Here is an 18,942-nt window from a genome sequence, read left to right as displayed (position 1 = left end):
ACCCTTGTTGCTAATCCCTTGTTTCAGTATACCTGTTGTATAAAACTGTTTACAAACATCTCTGACTGTTCTCGCCTTGTGTCTCTGTGCGTTGCATTCCGGCACCTGCATTACATTTGGCGTAGTCGGCAGGATGCAACATTCAGACGCAGAGATGGCGGATCAGTCTATGGCTGGGTCCGGCCGGAGCCATATACCCCTGGGGGCTATGCTCAGCCATCTTCCCAAGTTTACAGGGGATGGCATGTCACTTTGGGACTGGGCAGAAAGACTGAGAAGTATGCTACGTATGTATCCCCTTGACCCTCTAGCCCAGGCGGAGCTGGCCCTCCTAACCCTTGATGGAGAGGTCCGACAGACTGTGATGTACCGCCCACCTGGGGACCGTGACACCGTGGATAAAGTGATAAAAATTCTAGAGGACATGCACGGTGACACTACAGATTTGGGACACTTGCACTTACGGTTGTTTCAGCGGGTCCAAGGGGAAAATGAGACAGTAAATCAGTATGTTAATGCATTACAGGAAGTGACGGCCCATGTCACTAAGAAAACTCGAGATTCGAACCGAGGACTGGGACCATTGGATGAGGTGTTGCGTGACCAACTGATTGCTGGCTTGAAAGACCCTTCCCTGAGGCAGATCCTGAAGGAGCGGCTGCGATTGAGCCCTGATATGGGCTTCCTGGAGGTAGGGGCTGAAGCTAGAGTCCTGGAGAGAGAAGTTCCTGTTCTCAAAGCCACAGTTAGAAGTCATGAGGCAATTGCTCCTGGATTCACCAACCAAGAGCCTGATTGGGTACGGGAAATACGTCAGGAAATTCGAGACATTCGGGGTGAGCTGAATTCTATTAGGAAGACTCCTACTGCCACCTTGCCGACGGACCGTACTGCTCAACGCGGACGGAGACCAGAACGAGAAAGACGTTCCTATCCGGCCCCAGCACGACATGTACCCGACCTATCGGCAGAACGAGGACCGGAGTGCTGGACCTGCGGAGGTAGGGGGCATATCTCCGAAGACTGTCCCAACCGAGAAAGGAGGAGGAGGGGACAGCCGTTAAACTAAAATGCCCCACGGTTGTGGAGCATACCGTGGGGTCTCGAGCTTCAGAGAGTAGAAGAGGGAGCTCTGAAGACATTGTCTCCGAGAGGCCCATTATCTGGGCTGAATTCAATGGGCAGCGGATCCGCTGTTTGATGGACACCGGATCTCAAGTGACCACTATGCCTGAGACGTACTTCCAAAGTCACTTTCCTGAAGTCGCTCGTTCCTGCCGGGAAACCACTGTCAAACTGGTGGCGGCTAATCAACTACCTATCCCAGTAGCTGGAGTAGTATGGATGTCCGTGCGGGCATGTGGAAAGGACCTCGGTCGAAAAGGGATTGTACTGACCACCGGGCCCGGAGGCGATGGGCCCATTGTAACCCTGGGCATGAATGTGCTGAAAGAAGTCGGACACTTCCTGGCTGAGGGCTGTAGCAAAAACAATTGGACCCGCGCCACTCGAGACCCAGCTAACAAGAGAGTGTTCCAGCACCTCGTGCGGGTCAGTCAGATTCAAAAGTTGCCCACTACCTCCCAGTACCTTGGTAAGGTATCGATACCGCCTGAAGCCACAATGACACTGCCGGTGGGACAGACTGTACTCACTTTGCCGGTGCTGGCACATGTGTCCTTAGAGGGCGTGGACATTCAAGTTGAACCAATGGAGGGAGAAGAAGCGCCCTCTGGACTCCTGATTGCTCGAACTCTGGCCACCGTGCGGCACGGTCGAGTACCCGTGCGCTGCATCAATTTAAGTGGCACCAGTTTACAGTTGTTGCCCCGACAAGAGGTGGCGCGAGTGTGCGTAATGCCGGAGGCCCTTACTAGAGCTGACGCTATAGGGCTGGCACCTGTGGAAGGAAAACCATGGAACTTAGAGGTGTCCCTCAATAGCCAGGAACATGGCAGAGAACCGTTGGCTGGAAGCCACCTCCTGGAAGAAATGGAAGCTAACCTGACTGAGTTTTCTGCTGGACAAGTAAGGCAGATCGAACAACTTCTACAGCGATATCAGGGAGTGTTTGCACAGCATGAAGATGATTTCAGGTGCACTCGGGACATTCAGCACGAAATACCCACCGGAAATACTGCTCCCATCCGAGAGAGATATCGGCAGATCCCGCCTCAAATGTACCAGGAGGTGAAAGAGCTATTGGCCCACATGTTGCGGAACGGTGTGATCCGTGAAAGCCAGAGCCCCTGGGCGGCTCCGATCGTGCTGGTCCGAAAGAAGGACGGTACCCTGAGATTCTGCGTAGACTATCGGAAGCTGAATGCCTGTACAGTACGGGACTCCTATCCACTCCCCCGAATCGAAGAGTCTCTATCTGCACTAGGGAGCGCCAAATTCTTCTCCTCCCTCGACCTGGCCAGTGGCTATTGGCAGGTCCCAGTAGCTGAGAAGGATCGTCCGAAGACAGCTTTTGTTCTCCCTATGGGCCTGTTTGAGTTCAATCGAATGCCGTTCGGACTAGCAAATGCGCCAGGAACCTTCCAACGGCTGATGAAGAGATGCTTGGGGGACCTCAACTTTGAAGCCACTTTAATATATCTGGACGATATAATTATCTATTCCGCAACGTTTGAGGATCATCTCCGCCGATTGGAACAAGTTTTAGAACGGCTACAAAGGCACGGCCTGAAAATTAAGCCTCGTAAGTGTCGTCTCTTCAAACGAGAAATTGAATATCTGGGGCACACTGTGTCCAGTGCAGGGGTGCACCCCACTGCGGAGAAAGTAGCTGCCGTGCAGAAGTGGCCCACGCCCGCCAATCTAAGGGAACTAAGGGCATTCCTGGGGCTCGCTGGATACTACCACAGATTCATTAAAGACTTCGCTAAGATCGCGAACCCGCTCAATGAATTGCTGAGAGGAACAGCCGGGGGAGCCAAGCGGCAGCCCATTCAGTGGGGCCCATGACAAGAAGAGGCATTCCGAGCATTAAAAATGGCGCTAACAGATGCCCCGATTCTGGCCTACGCTGACTTTTCGCAGCCGTTCATGTTGTACACTGATGGAAGCTTGCATGGGCTGGGAGCAGTGCTGGCTCAAGTACAAGGAGGGAAAGAGCGAGTGATCGCGTATGCCAGCAGGTCACTCCGAGATACGGAGAAGAATCCGGACAACTACAGTTCGTTTAAGCTGGAGCTACTGGCACTGGTGTAGGCCATGACCCAGAAGTTTGCTGAGCACCTGTCAGGGTCAGAAGTGCAAGTGCGGACAGATAACAACCCTTTGGCCCACTTGGAGAACGCCAAACTGGGCGCGTTAGAACAGCGGTGGGTCGCAAGGATGTCCAAATTCCAGTATAAAATCGCCTATCGGTCCAAGGCCCTGAACACACATGCAGATGCCCTGTCCCGGGTCACTCAGGCGGGGCCGAAGAAGGACAGAGATGAGGAGCTCGAAGGCGACGAGATCCCGGATTTCAGCCAGTTCGCCGCTGCTGTGGTCGACGCCCAAGAGACCAGAGGGGAGCCGAGGCCCACTCAGATTGTGGGACGTTCAAGAGACGAATGGATACATCTGCAGCAATCCGACCCGGAGCTAGCAAAGTTGAGAGAATGGGTCGCCCTTAATCAGAGACCCGACCAGGAAACCAGAGCCGCTTCACTTCCAACTACCCTACAAATCCTAGGCCAGTGGGAGAGGCTCATCCTGAAGGACGGCTTGCTATGCCGAAGAATCCAGCTGCCTCGAGAGTTTGATGTTACCTGGCAAGTGGTAGTTCCAGGAGCGCTAGTAACACAGCTAGCCCAAGAAGCTCATAGAAGAGGTGCTCACTTCGGAGTAGAAAAGACCTTCCGGTGGTTGCAACGGCTGGTGTATTGGCCTCAACTGGAACAAGAAGTCGAGGGGGTCTGCCGAACATGTCGCCAGTGTGAGTTGAACAAGCCCCCGGAGCAAAGAGCTCCCATTCAGACCATCCGAACTTCTGCCCCCTTGGAAGTCTTGATGATTGACTACTTGATGGTAGGAACTTCATACAACGGTTATGGACACTGTTTAGTCATGACTGATCACTTCACCAAGTTTGCAGTAGTGACGCCCATTAAAGATCAGACGGCAGAAGCCGCAGCCAAGGCCATCTGTCAAGATTTCATCCGGATTTATGGGTGCCCGAAGCGAATACATTCTGACCAGGGGGCTTGCTTCCAAGGACGAGTGATGGATGAGCTATACCGCATCTATGGGATCGACCGTTCCTGGACAACGCCCTACCACCCGCAAGGGAACGGTGCTTGCGAGCGCTTTAACCGAACCCTGTTGCAAATGTTGCGAACACTGGAAGCGGACAAAAAGATGAAGTGGCCCGAATTCGTGTCCGAGCTGGTGTGGGTGTATAATAATCGAGTTCATGCAACCACCGGCTACACCCCCTACATGTTGCTGTTTGGAAGAAGTGGCAGAGAAATCACCGAACTGGAGCTAGACTCAGAAGACCCCGGTCCGGGCAGTAGCCCAAGTACCTGGATTCGAGAACACCAGCGTCGACTCCATACCGTGAGAAGACTGGTTGCTCAGAAGTTTCAGGAAGTAGAGCATGCAGTTCGGCCCCCGACCACAGGTGGATCGCTTCAGCCAGGAGACCGAGTGCTGGTGAGGGCTAAACGATTTGGGAGTAAGCTGGACCATCGTTGGGAGGCAATACCATATCGGGTGGTGAAGAAGGTTCACCCAGACAACCCCGTCTACGAGGTTAGGCCCGAAGGGGATGACGCCGCGACATCCAGGGTGTTGCACCGTAATATGTTGCGACCTTGCTCCTCTGAAGCAGAAGTCTGTAACAGGGCTGGGCCCTCAGACGTGTTGGCTGAAGTGCCACATACAGGAACCTTGGGGGATGAAGAAGGGTGGGCCACAATACAGTTGGGCCCGTCAGAACCGTTGGTGCCACTCCCGAGTGGAAGTCAGAATGAGTCAGGAAATGATTTGCAATCCCCAGTAGTTGATTCCTCGGATCTCCCGGAGTCTCCTCCGCAAGAAGAGCCCCGCAGAACTGAGCGGGCTAATGCCGGAATTCCTCCTAACCGGTATGCTCAGGAAGAGTTTATCTGGTCTCGAATCCAACAGAAAACGCAGGAGTGTGCCCAACTCCTGTCTGAGCTTGCACTGCCTGGAAGGAGACATCAATTCTGCGAGGAGTCCACTCGCCCGAGGACTGGCGAGCAAAAAGGAGGGAGGAATGTAGAACGAGCTAAAAAGCTTGTAAAAGAACTTCAACATGACGTTTCAAGGATGGAGCGAGACTGCCATCTACTGGCCAGAGACAGTCAAGCGGAACCAAAATATACAAAGGAAGTTGCAGGGAGGGCAGATTCAGAGGCTGGACCCGATCAGGTGACTTCCAGGAAGGAGTTCAGAGAGATAAGAGGCCAGCGCGCCAAACCTGAGGGGTCTTTGGCGCCAAGCAGCAGAGAGGAGCAGACGTGCTCCCTGCGTCCTGAGAAACCCCGCGTGACAGGCCAAATCCAGAGGCCTGAGAGGTGCTCCAGCCGGGCATCGGTAAAAGAGCTCCGGATCCCTCACAGTTGTGACTCGAGTGCTGTGCCTGCTGAGGATACTAGGAACCTGATCGCGGTGCTGAGTGAGTTCGCGGAACCCGACGTCGGCCGCCGACAGACGAGGCCTGGACCCCCCTATCCAAGGCTCGAGAGACTGCCCCTAACAGCCAAGCAGAGAGGAGCTGCATACGTGAGCAGGGCCGTCACTTCCACTGCTCACCCACGGTACCGGGGACAATTGGGTTTAAGTACTCAGGTTGGGAGGGGGACGGTTGGGGCTAAAGTAGCACAACGTGATTTAATTGAATTCATCCGGAAAGAGACTCACGGCCTAGCGGGAATAACCGGTGACCCCCGCTAGGGCCAAATTCACGGTTAAAGAACTTGTGTGGTGCTTCTCATGCTTGAGGGGATCACCTTACTTTAAGAGACTGCGCCTTATTTTAAGAGACTGCGCCTTACTTTGAGAAATTTCGTATTTTTCTGATATTTCAAACCACTGTTCATTACCCTTGTTGCTAATCCCTTGTTTCAGTATACCTGTTGTATAAAACTGTTTACAAACATCTCTGACTGTTCTCGCCTTGTGTCTCTGTGCGTTGCATTCCGGCACCTGCATTACATACTCAACTATCTCAGGCAGAATAAATGGAGCAGAAATGTGCATGCTAAACCTCCACCCCCAGAGCCCCGTTCTCAAGATTGGTGGGGGTAATTACAATCAGACAATGGCAATCAATGCATTATTCCCTATCGTATGATTTTATCAATAGTGGGCAACTTATATACTTGATACATCCCCTTTAACTAATTCAGGACTGCCTTTAAATTTTAATCGTCTGGGCAATCTCTCAGTGAATTGTGCAGTGTTGTTCTAAAATGTCACTCCATTGTGGAGCATGTGCACATCATTGTGCAGCTGTGGGGGCAGGGAGCCAGCTGTCAGACACAGCTAAACTCCCTGCAGAGAAGGCAGATATGAATTATTATCATGTTTACCTTCTTGATCACTGTATTAACAGCACTGACCAAGCACTGAGTATACAGCACTTACTGTTCTCTGGACCCAGAGATAATGTGATTTCTGGGTGGGGGAGGGGAACAGTTGCATCTGGGTCCTAGGAGACCCAGAAAGATCTGCTGTGCATGTGAAACAATGATTTTCTCCTGTAACTGGGGCTAATGTACTAGTCAAAGTTACAGTGGAAATCAGCAAGAAAACAAATGTATTAAATAGGTTGTCCAGGCTTGAGGTTAATGTCTGCAGTCACTTTTGAATCCTGACAGTGTGCGCATTGTGCGCAGTCAGGATTTTCTCGGGTTTCACCGCTGGGACCAGGCGGTCATATGACTGCAAGTTTGAGATTTGCATACTTCTGACCTCATTCCGACTCGAGGTTTCTATCCTTGCTCAATTCACTTGTATTGAGTAAGGCTGCACATGACCGCCCGCTCCTAACAGTGTGCATGTGCATATTATGAGGATTCAAAAGTCACCAGTCACATAGAGTGAATGCAGACTTTAGCCTCAAGCCTGGACAACCTCTTTATTGTGTTCATATGCCCTCCCTCTTTTAGGACCTTATGGGTGGTACAGTGTGTAAAAAAAACCATTAAAAAATAAATTAAAAGCATGATAAAATGAAAAAAGTTATAACAAAACAAAAAAAAGCCCTGTTTCTAATCCCTCCTCCATTGAAAAAAAAAATTCAATATACAAAAATAATTTCTAAGGAAAGGGGAACACATTTTAAAATCTGTTTAGCAGTCCTTTGTAGTCATAAAAAATGTGAAAAAATAGACATGTATTTTTTCTTTATATTTTCCTCTGATATCGGCAACAAAAACAAAAAAAGGAATATACAAATGAAGTAAATATGAAGCCCCATGCATTGTGAAAAAAAGGCAACAATGACTTTAATATCTGAAAGAGAATATTTTTTTAAATCATTAAAAGCGCATGTACGATAAAACCCGAAAATATGCTTGGTCAAGAAAGGAGGAGATAGCCCGGTAATGAACTGGTTAAAGCAGGCATTTATAGACAGCCTTAGAGGCACAGAAGATGCCAATTAGAAAAAGAATACAAAAAATATATTAATATTTAATATATCCACATGTAATAATTATTTATGTGGAAACAATATTCTGTACATAAAATATCGACACCAATATACGTTTCTAATTTTACACTCTCACTTGCGGATTACGTTTCTTCTTATTACAGTTGACAATACTGATAGTAATGCTTATAATGATACAGATAACAATAACAGCTGAACACACGATCAATGCAATCTCTGTTATGTTCAGTCCATCAGAGCTGTCCTTAGCTGGAGGATCTTTTCTTGGTTCAGTAGCCCTCACAGTTGTGGGAGCTGGGGTTGGTTGAATGACGAGAGCGGCCTGGGCTATGTTTGACACATCTGATTGTTGGGAGACTTTATCAATAGCAACTAAAGCAAAGTACAGAACGGTGCCATTTTTTATTTCAACATTTTCTGGCGCAAATGAGAAGGTTTCTCTGGATCCAGCCGGTGAGGGAGTCATAGAAGCAATGTTGATCGATGTCGATCCAGCAAAGTTGGTTCTGAGATCGTTGTGGTTGATGTTCATTCTTAAGTCATAGCCTGAAGCTGGAGGACAAGAAGTAAAATACTGTATTTAATTTAACATCTCATTATCCATCCATCCATCCATCCATCAATCCATCCATCCATCCATCCATCCATCAATCCGTGTCTGTCTATCCAGCCACAAGTTGGAAGCAGAACTGCAAGGATGTAGGTGAAAAGTGCAGTTTTTTTCACCCAGACACAGATGCAATATTTCAGCTTTTCAGGTGAAGCCTTTAGCATGCTTGATACATGTGTGAAGCTTGTGATATCAGACTGTGACCATATTTTCACCTTAATATTTAGCTGAGCTGAACACATACCTAAACCTTGTGGAATACTAAAGGTAAGGGTATGCTTTATGTCTGACTGGAGTGCTGACTCACACTGAACATTACAGCGAGTGAAGAGTTAAGTGTACTGGCCAGGAGTCTCTGGAGGGGGAGATGACAGAGGTTATTTAAAGGCGTTGTCCAGGTTAGTGATGAAAGTCCGCAGTCACTTTATCTGACTGCAGATGCCTGAGTCTTCACAGTGTGCATACCGCGCACTGTCAGGATTCTCTGGTGCTGGCGATAAGAGCATGCTGTCATGTGACCACAAGTACACTGTGTTCCAAATTACTATGTAAATAATATTTTCTCAGATTTTCCCAAATTACCTATATGATTTGCAGTCATTGTAATTTTCCAGTCAAATAACTATTAGAGTACAATTGAAAGGTTTTTGTACAAACTGCCTATGATAACAGTATATTTTTAAAAAAAATAAAAAACTCAAACTGCACTCAAAATGCATGTTCCAAATTATTATGCACAGCAGAGTTTTCAACCTTTTCATTTTAATAAAGAACAAAAAAATTGTCATTTTTGAAATTATAAGCATTAGCAGGTTATTACAAACTGAAATCAAACAGTTTTCAACTCAAAACTTGATTCTAGGTGATGTTACATTTGCACATAGGACCCCTTGTTCGAAAGGAGCTTCTGAACTCTCTCGTCCATTGAATTTGTCAGGTTTTGGATGGTTTCTGCTTCAATTGTTTTGCATGAGGACAGAATACCCTCCCAGAGCTGTTGCTTAGATGTGAACTGCCTCCCGCCATCATAGACACTCCTTTTGATGATGCTCCAGAGGTTCTCAATGGGGTTGAGGTCAGGGGAGCATGGGTGCCACACCATAAGTTTGTCCTCTTTTATGACTGCAGGCTTTCATCCCAAACCTGGATAACCCCTTTAAGGGCTGTCTTGCCTCCAGTCAGTGTCAGTTGCAGCGGTTCTCTGTAGGAAGCCAGAGCCATGTTGCCTTGCAATAGTTAGCAGATGAGTAGGAAATATTTTGAATTGTGTGTTGCACCAGCTTATTAGGTTGCCTCTGTGACTGCCCCAGATGTAACAGACCAGTCACCCATAAAGGAGACACAAAGATATAGACAGACAGACAGACAGACAGACAGACAGACAGACAGACAGATAGATAGATAGATAGATAGATAGATAGATAGATAGACAGGCAGACAGATAGCATATGATTTATTCTATTACAGGATCTAAAACAAACAAAGAACATATTATTGTCACGCTGTCTCTGTATACTGGAGGTAGGGGGCCTAAGCTGACCCTAAGCTGGGGCCCTGACTAATCCCTCAACCTGGAGGTACTGTTAAAGGTACAGAGGTCCAGGCCGCCAGCGTAACCCCTACCTCCTGAAGATCCCTGCACCTCAGTAATCTAGTCCTGAGAAGGACCCCGATCACAACCAAAGGGAACAAGAAATAATATGCCCAAACACAGTATTTAGACGAACGAGACAGTACAAGGGAAAAACCAAAACCACCTTGCATACAAACAACTTCTCAACTACAACAGAGGGAAAACCAACGGGAAAGGAGATAAATGATAAAGCGAGGAAAGGGAAAAAACACTTCCAAATACACTTATCTCAGCAACTCCAAACACCACGATCCGCTCTGTCAGTCTGAATGAAATGCTTTCACCGACACCTCCCAAACAGACCAGCAGGTATATGAAGGAGTCTCACTACAGAAGTATTGATTGCAGCTGGGCGAGGCTGGACCTCATCTAGCCCAGAGAGAGAGAGAGAATTAACTCCCTCACTGCCGAGAAACACAAAGCACCAACAAGTCAGCTGCGAGAAGTCAGGCTGTGTACTCGTGACGATCTTCGTGGCAACACACCCGTGACAGTACCCCCCCTTCTACGAGGGGCCTCCGGACCCTCAGGGCCAGGTTTATCCGGGTGAGTCGTGTGGAAGGCCCGAACTAATCGGTCTGCGTTAATATCCGACGCAGGAACCCACATCCTCTCCTCAGGACCATACCCCTTCCAATGAACCAGGTACTGAAGGGACCGGCGATTAAAGCGTGAATCAATGACCCTCGATACCTGGAACTCCAAGTTACCATTGACAACCACTGGAGGGGGAGGTAAAAGTGACGGTACCACCGGCGCCACATACCTCTTAAGCAATGATCTGTGAAACACGTTGTGAATTTTAAACGTAGGGGGGAGGTCAAGACGGAATGCCACAGGATTAATAATAGAACTGATTCTGTACGGCCCGATGAACCTGGGACCCAGTTTCCAGGAGGGAACCTTAAGTTTTATATTCCTGGTAGACAACCATACCCGATCGTTCACACTTAGGTCCGGACCAGACACTCTCCTCCTATCAGCCATACGTTTGTATCGGTTCCCCATAGTATTCAGATTCTTCAGCACCCCTCTCCATACTGAAGCGAGTGATGAGGAAAATCGTTCCTCCTCAGGAACCCCCGAAGAGCCCCCCCCACTGAAAGTACAAAACTGGGGGTGAAAACCATATGCCCCAAAAAACGGGGACTTACCAGTGGACTCGCTCCGCCTATTATTAAGAGCAAACTCTGCCAGAGGTAAGAAAGAAGCCCAGTCCTCCTGGTTCTCTGACACAAAACACCGGAGATATGTCTCCAAGCTCTGGTTCATACGTTCCGTCTGACCATTGGTCTGAGGATGAAAAGCCGATGAGAATGACAACTGCATCCCCCGCCGAGCACAAAACGCCTTCCAGAACTTAGACACAAACTGAGACCCCCGATCAGACACCACCTCGGAGGGTACCCCGTGAAGCCTCACAATCTCCCCAATGAACACCTGCGCAAGAGTTTTAGCATTAGGGAGAGCCGGAAGAGCGATAAAATGTGCCATCTTGCTGAACCTGTCCACTACAACGAGTATGACCGTTTTACCCGAAGACGGAGGGAGGTCCGTAATAAAGTCCATAGACAGATGAGTCCAAGGACGCTCCGGGATCTTCAAAGGTAAGAGGGCCCCAGACGGACGGGTATGTGAGGTCTTAGAGCGCGCACAAACCCCACAGGACGCGACAAAAGTTACCACCTCCTTATGTAAATTAGGCCACCAAAACCGACGCGAGAGGAGATCCACAGTAGCTTTACTCCCCGGGTGTCCTGCAAAAACTGAGTTATGGTGTGCCTCGATCACCTTTTGTCGCAACTGATCTGGAACAAACAATCTCCCTGGAGGTCCAACAGGGGCGTCCCCCTGAGCCTCCAATACCTCCTCCTCCAGCTCAGAGCATACTGCCGAAACCACCACCCCCTCCTGAAGGATAGGAATCGGGTCGTCCGTATTCCCGGCCCCCGGGAAACTACGAGATAAGGCATCCGACTTTACATTTTTTGACCCAGGACGATATGTAACGACAAAATTAAACCTGGTAAAAAACAATGACCACCTAGCTTGTCTGGGATTCAAACGTTTCGCGGACTCCAGATATAGCAGGTTCTTGTGATCGGTGATGACGGTGACCGGATGAACAGCCCCCTCCAGAAAATGGCGCCACTCCTCAAAAGCTAACTTAATGGCCAAGAGTTCCCTATTGCCGACATCGTAATTCCTCTCAGCGGACGACAATTTTTTAGAGAAAAAGGCGCACGGATGCCACTTACCAGGGGACGAACCCTGTGACAATACTGCTCCCACCCCTACCTCGGAAGCGTCTACCTCTACAATGAATGGCTGAGACGCATCAGGTTGAATGAGTATGGGCGCCGAGGCAAAACATTTTTTCAAAGAGGAGAATGCTTGACAAGCCTTGTCAGACCACCTAGAAAAATCCGTCCCCTTTTTAGTCATGTCAGTGAGAGGCTTAACCATGGACGAGAAATTACGAATGAACTTCCGGTAATAATTAGCAAACCCCAGGAAACGTTGTAGTGCCTTAAGATTCTCTGGCCGATCCCACTCAAGAACTGCCCGCACTTTCCCAGGGTCCATACGAAAACCGGACGCTGAAACCAGGAAGCCTAAAAACTGGAGTTCCTGTACGGCGAACACACACTTTTCCCACTTGGCATACAGTTTATTATCCCGCAAGATCTGTAACACCTGCCTAACGTGCTCCTGATGAGACACCAGATCCGGCGAGTAAATTAGGATATCATCCAGATATATGACAACAAACTGTCCCACCAAGCGGCGAAAAATGTCATTAACAAAGTGTTGGAACACCGCCGGGGCATTAGTCAGACCGAATGGCATGACAAGGTTCTCATAATGCCCCTCCGGAGTGTTAAACGCCGTCTTCCACTCATCCCCCTCCTTCATCCTAATCAGATTGTACGCCCCCCTGAGATCCAACTTAGAAAACCATTTGGCGCCCACGATCTGATTAAAGAGATCGGGAATAAGTGGGAGCGGATACGGATCTCGGACCGTAATCCGATTAAGTTCACGGAAATCCAGGCAAGGGCGTAGGCCTCCATCTTTCTTCTTAACAAAGAAGAACCCCGCAGCCACCGGTGAAGATGAAGGTCTAATATGCCCCTTAGCCAGACTTTCTGAGATATAATCCTTCATGGCCTGCCTCTCAGGACCAGAAAGGTTATACAACCTAGCTTTAGGTAACTTGACCTCAGGGAGCAGTTTTACAGAACAGTCATACACGCGATGAGGAGGTAGTTCCTGACACCCTTTCTCCGAGAATACATCCTCAAAGTCCGCCAGAAATGGAGGTAAGACCCAAGGAGTAACCGCACCAATGACCGTGTTCATGCAGTTTTTATTACAGAATTTACTCCATTGGCTTATCTCCCTGGTTTGCCAATTAATAACCGGGTTATGCTTAGCTAACCAAGGAAGGCCCAACACAATAGGAGTGGGAAGACCCTCCAACACGTAGCAAGACAACAGTTCTTTATGTATTGCCCCCACTTGAAGTTTTACGTCATGCACAACTTGCAAAAAACTTCCCTGCCCGAGAGGCCTGGCATCAATCGAGAATATGGGGATGGGTTTAGCCAACTCACTCAACCGCATACCTTGAACCCGGGCAAACCGAGCATCAACCAGATTAGCCCCGGCCCCACTATCCAGAAGAACAGATATCCTCTCAGTTCTCGTACCCACCACCACCTCCGCCGGTACGAGAAACTGAGACGAACCTAGGGACGAAATACCTACTCCCAGATTGCCGTCCACCACACAACCTGGGATCAACAGTTTTCCGACGACTCTTCACTCTGCAAGGGACGGGATGGACACCCCCCAATAAAATGTCCCTTTCTCCCGCAGAAGAAACACCTTCCTGCCTTATGGCGCACCACCGGTCCCCTCCCCCAAAATGATGTCCCTTCTAATTGCATAGGCTCCTCAGGACTGACCAGGGGAACCACCATATGAGGGGACCTTGTAGGAGGTGGAGTCATCACAGGGGGTAGAGTTATCCCGCACCTCTCCCGAAGCCGTCTGTCCACGCGAATAGCGAGGGCCATAGCGGCTTCCAGAGACACGGGAGAGTCATACTGTGCCAACACATCCTGTAATTTGTCGGATAAACCATGACAAAACTGGCTCCTAAGAGCCGGGTCATTCCACTGGGTGTCCGTGGCCCACCTACGGAACTCCGAACAGAATTCCTCCGCCGGACGATCTCCCTGCTGGATCCTACGTAACTTAGACTCAGCAAGGGAGATCCGATCTGGGTCATCATATACGAGTCCCAGGGCAGCGAAAAACCTATCCACTGACTGGAGAGCCGGGGAACCCGGGGGAAGAGAGAACGCCCAAGATTGTGGGTCCCCTTGTAGGAGCGAGATGACAATTCCCACCCTTTGTTCTTCACTCCCCGATGACCGAGGCCGCAGCCGAAAGTACAATTTACATGCCTCCCGGAAAACAAAAAACTTGTCCCGCCCCCCAGTGAACCTATCAGGGAGAGCTACTTTAGGTTCTGGTCCGGCTTGCTCCTGAGGATGCCAAACCTTGGACCTAACGTCCGCCAGCTCCATGGACAAACTCTGCAATTGCCGAGCTAGACCGGCTACTGGATCCATAGTAGCTGGAGAAAAACTAAGTGGGTCGGTGAAAATGTCACGCTGTCTCTGTATACTGGAGGTAGGGGGCCTAAGCTGACCCTAAGCTGGGGCCCTGACTAATCCCTCAACCTGGAGGTACTGTTAAAGGTACAGAGGTCCAGGCCGCCAGCGTAACCCCTACCTCCTGAAGATCCCTGCACCTCAGTAATCTAGTCCTGAGAAGGACCCCGATCACAACCAAAGGGAACAAGAAATAATATGCCCAAACACAGTATTTAGACGAACGAGACAGTACAAGGGAAAAACCAAAACCACCTTGCATACAAACAACTTCTCAACTACAACAAAGGGAAAACCAACGGGAAAGGAGATAAATGATAAAGCGAGGAAAGGGAAAAAACACTTCCAAATACACTTATCTCAGCAACTCCAAACACCACGATCCGCTCTGTCAGTCTGAATGAAATGCTTTCACCGACACCTCCCAAACAGACCAGCAGGTATATGAAGGAGTCTCACTACAGAAGTATTGATTGCAGCTGGGCGAGGCTGGACCTCATCTAGCCCAGAGAGAGAGAGAGAATTAACTCCCTCACTGCCGAGAAACACAAAGCACCAACAAGTCAGCTGCGAGAAGTCAGGCTGTGTACTCGTGACGATCTTCGTGGCAACACACCCGTGACAATTATTCACCATTTCCCTGGTCCAGATCATCACCGGTGGCAGTCCAAGATAGCATAATCATATCATTAACAATGTTTGCTGCCAAATCAGTTATTCTCTCAGGTTTATAGATATCGGGTTGAGGGCCTAAGGGCACATTAGATACCACGAAAGAACCTCCTGAAGACGTTCTGCTGAATTCTCCAACAATAAGATCTTCTTCTGCTGTTTTGGGGCGTGGCGGGTTCATGGTGATAGCACCTACAAAGAGAAATAAGTGAAAGGATCATTGTATTGATTGGATGAATTGTCAGATTACCCCTTCCTGCTTGTGCCATCTATATGATTGGGCTAACAACACATGGGTTGTGATAATAGTCTTTTTATGTGCTGCCTTTGGTGGTAGTGTGGACTGACACACTGAAAATAGAGCATTTCTTCTAGGAAAAAATACTGTATATCTGACATGTGATGCTGCAAGATCCACCATACAGTGGTATAAAGCCAGAGGGACCTCTGTTCTGCTATGTGCAATGGGCCTAAGACTCATTTATAAAGTGCCATAATGACTCTATTGCTACATTTCAATCATTCTGACACAGTCTCTACAATTGCTTGTCAACAAGCTATATTCCATGGCGCTAAGCGTTTAATGGGTAATGCTGGGTTATAGCAGAATAGCATTGGAATGAAAGTTTATCTTTAATTTTAGAGAACTTCTGACTTGTCAGATGTTGTCGTCACTGGATGTCCAGACATTAAGTCCCATCTAATACTGCAGCAACATCAAAGGGCAGAGCAAGATGCCACTATGGCTTATAATGGCTATGTAAGGAGATGAACAAATGAGAGATTTCCACAGTTTGAGGCCTAATAAAGTGTCGGCAAGGAGGCACCTCCATATGCGGGTCAAATTGTGATGTGTGGTGCAGCGGAGTTGTCTTATAGCCGCCATTACAAGTAACCAGATCCGAATGTTGAACCGAGTGACCAGAACCGAGTAACCAGATCCGGGTGAAGAACCAAGTAACCAGATTTGAGTGAGGAACCGAGTGACCAGAACCGAGTAACCAGATCCAGAGCTGAATGACCAGAACCGGAGACGAGAGACCAGAGTAGGGAGACCTGAGCCGATTGCGCAGAGCCAGGGCAGAAGGAGACGATTAGGCTGCAGGAGAGGGACATTCGTGTGAGCTCTAACTTCCGGTGTAGACGTATGGTACAAAAGAGACTATGGTCGTGTTTCAGGGGACTACGGCGGCCAGTACAACGGGTGTGCAAAGTGACTGTTTCATATGGGACTTGCGGCCTAATGGCATTACATCATAGTCTTCCGTTAGGGCCTGTACAACAATTCATATTGCCTAAGAAAGAGAGAGAGAGTGATGACGGTGACGGGCCCAAGTACTGTGATGCACTTTTGGTAGAGGTATTAGGTCCAAGACACCCCTTGACGATTGTTCACTTGTAACAACAGAACAATAGTGTGCAAACATGGGCAGCACGGTGGCTCAGTGGTTAGAACTGTTGCTTTGCAGTACTGGGATCCTGGGTTCAATTTCCACATAGAACAACATCTGCAAGGAGTTTGTACAGTGGGCAAAATAAGTATTTGATACACTGCTAATTACCCATTATGCTCAGTGGCTTGCTGGGTTAAAGCACCTGTCTTGTAGACAGGAGGTCATGAGTTCAAATCCACACAGTGACTTTTTATTCTATGATTCTATAGATATTAGAAAAAACTTTTTGACAGTTAGGGTGATCAATGAGTGGAACAGGCTGCCACGAGAGGTGGTGAGTTCCCCTTCAATGGACGTCTTCAAACAGAGGCTGGACAGACATCTGTCTGAGATGATCTAGTGAATCCTGCTTTGAGCAGGGGGTTGGACCAGATGACCCAGGAGGTCCCTTCTAACTCTACCATTCTATGATTCTAAACAAAATTCTGTCAATACTCAGTATAGCAGAATTGCTGTATTCTCATTGTATAATAATTTACTGTATTTCCATTCTTGGCTTTACCCTTTGATATTGTGCTGTAGGCATCACATATATCCGTGTTAATCAAATAAATATCTGTTGGTTAAGTTACTACTGAGTCCTCATTCTCTGTGTGTGCTGCATCTATTTACCTTTTTACAGCAACTCTTGTCCAGTTGAAGCTAAGAGAAACCAATAAGCCCTTAGTTTTGACTTTATTGGTTGGTTAATGAGAAAGTAAAGAGGACACATTGCCAGGTCGAAAGTGGCCATTTTGTTGCTCTTAATTTATTCCTGCTTCTTTCGTGAGTAATCAGATTTTTTTAAATTAGCCATACGGCTGCAGAGAGAGGGGCTTTTTAGTTAGTTTTTTATGATCTTTACCAAGGAGGCATGGCTCGAAGGAGTCTCTATGGGCGTGTATGTAGGCTGCTCTGCATTATTACCTTGGGAGCCATCCCTCATTGTAAAGACATTGAAAAATGTCCACCAAATAAATGTATGGAGGATTTAAAAAAAATAAGTGAAATACTCTGGGGAGCAGTGGAGTAAAATGAGGGTACAAACTGGCCGTTTTTCACCTGGAGACAGGTCTGCTTTAAGTATAGCTGATTTGCTGTGACATGTTTGCTATAAATGAATCTCTAGTTTAATAAAGTGCCTGAGAAGTCTCTTACCATCTATGATAAAGCCTGGGACATAGAGAGCACGGTTCTTGGGAAGGATCAGACGACTTTTACCCTTCTTATTGTTTTCAACTCTTACTTTTAGACCATATCTTCCATTTTCTGAAAACTGCATGAAGTATTTGGAATATATTCCATCATTCTTCAGAATATCAGCGCCTGAAAACAGCATTTCATTAAGACATTTACTTACATCTGTTTGCATCATTGTTTAATACATTTTTTTTTATTCCCATTAGTACAGAGATAAAAAAAATATAATAATATCAATAACAATATTCTTATTTATTATTATTATTATTATTATTATTATTATATGTCTTACAAATATTGCACGGTTGTAGATAAAGGGCCAAGCACACTTTCAGAGAGGCTAGCCAATATATTCATATGTACTAATTATGTCACATTTTGTGTTTCCCATTCATTAGAGATGAATGTTTATAAATACAAATTACAGAATTGGAAATTTTAAGTGAATTTGCTGCTAGAAAATGTAGCGCCGGCGTCCCTGCCCTCTGCTAGGCAGGGACGCTGTTCCCCTCACCTCCCTGCTCCGTGCCCGGCGTCCTCCTCCCGCTCTGCTGGCAGCGCGCGCTCCTTCCCGGCCACTGTGCTTAGGGCGCGCGCGCTCTCCCTCCCTCTTAAAGGGGCCGCGCGCGCCGTCCTAAGGAGTCCCCGGCCAATGGCCGGAGGACTTCACCATATATAAGGCACCTCCTCCAAAATGGAGGTGCCCGAGCAATGTTGTTGCACTGTTCACTACTCTGCTTCAGCCCTCAGGTCCCGTTGCCAGTTACCTGCCAGATACCTGCCAGATTCCTGCCAGCCTGCTGTCTTTTCCTGCCTGATATTCCGCTACCTGCCTGCTAGCCTGAGGTCCGACGGTCTGCCTTACAACTCCTGTCAGTCTGTCTAAGGACCTGCTTGCCCGCTCACCTGGGAGCGCACTTCAGCTACCTGCCTGCTTGCCTGAGGTCCGACGGTCTGCCTTCCAACTCCTGTCAGTCTGTCTATGGACCAGCTTGCCCGCTCACCTGGGAGCGCACATCTGCTACCTGCCTGCTAGCCTACCTGGAGGCTCCGCCGTCACGTGCTGTGAC

The 18,942-nt window shown here is 48.1% G+C and overlaps 1 pseudogene; it reads right to left on the bottom strand.

Moving 5' to 3' along the window:
• Window positions 1-7,742: 7,742 nt before the first annotated feature.
• The window catches only part of LOC141157693 (calcium-activated chloride channel regulator 4A-like), a 63,883-nt pseudogene continuing 52,683 nt past the window's right edge, over window positions 7,743-18,942 (bottom strand).

Source organism: Phyllobates terribilis, unplaced genomic scaffold (genome assembly GCF_046119375.1).
Source record: "Phyllobates terribilis strain yellow unplaced genomic scaffold, ASM4611937v1 Scaffold_8__6_contigs__length_399053987, whole genome shotgun sequence".
NCBI classification, from domain to species: Eukaryota; Metazoa; Chordata; class Amphibia; order Anura; family Dendrobatidae; genus Phyllobates; species Phyllobates terribilis.
Note: the sequence above shows the minus strand (reverse complement) of the source record. Positions and strands in the feature narration are given on the sequence as shown.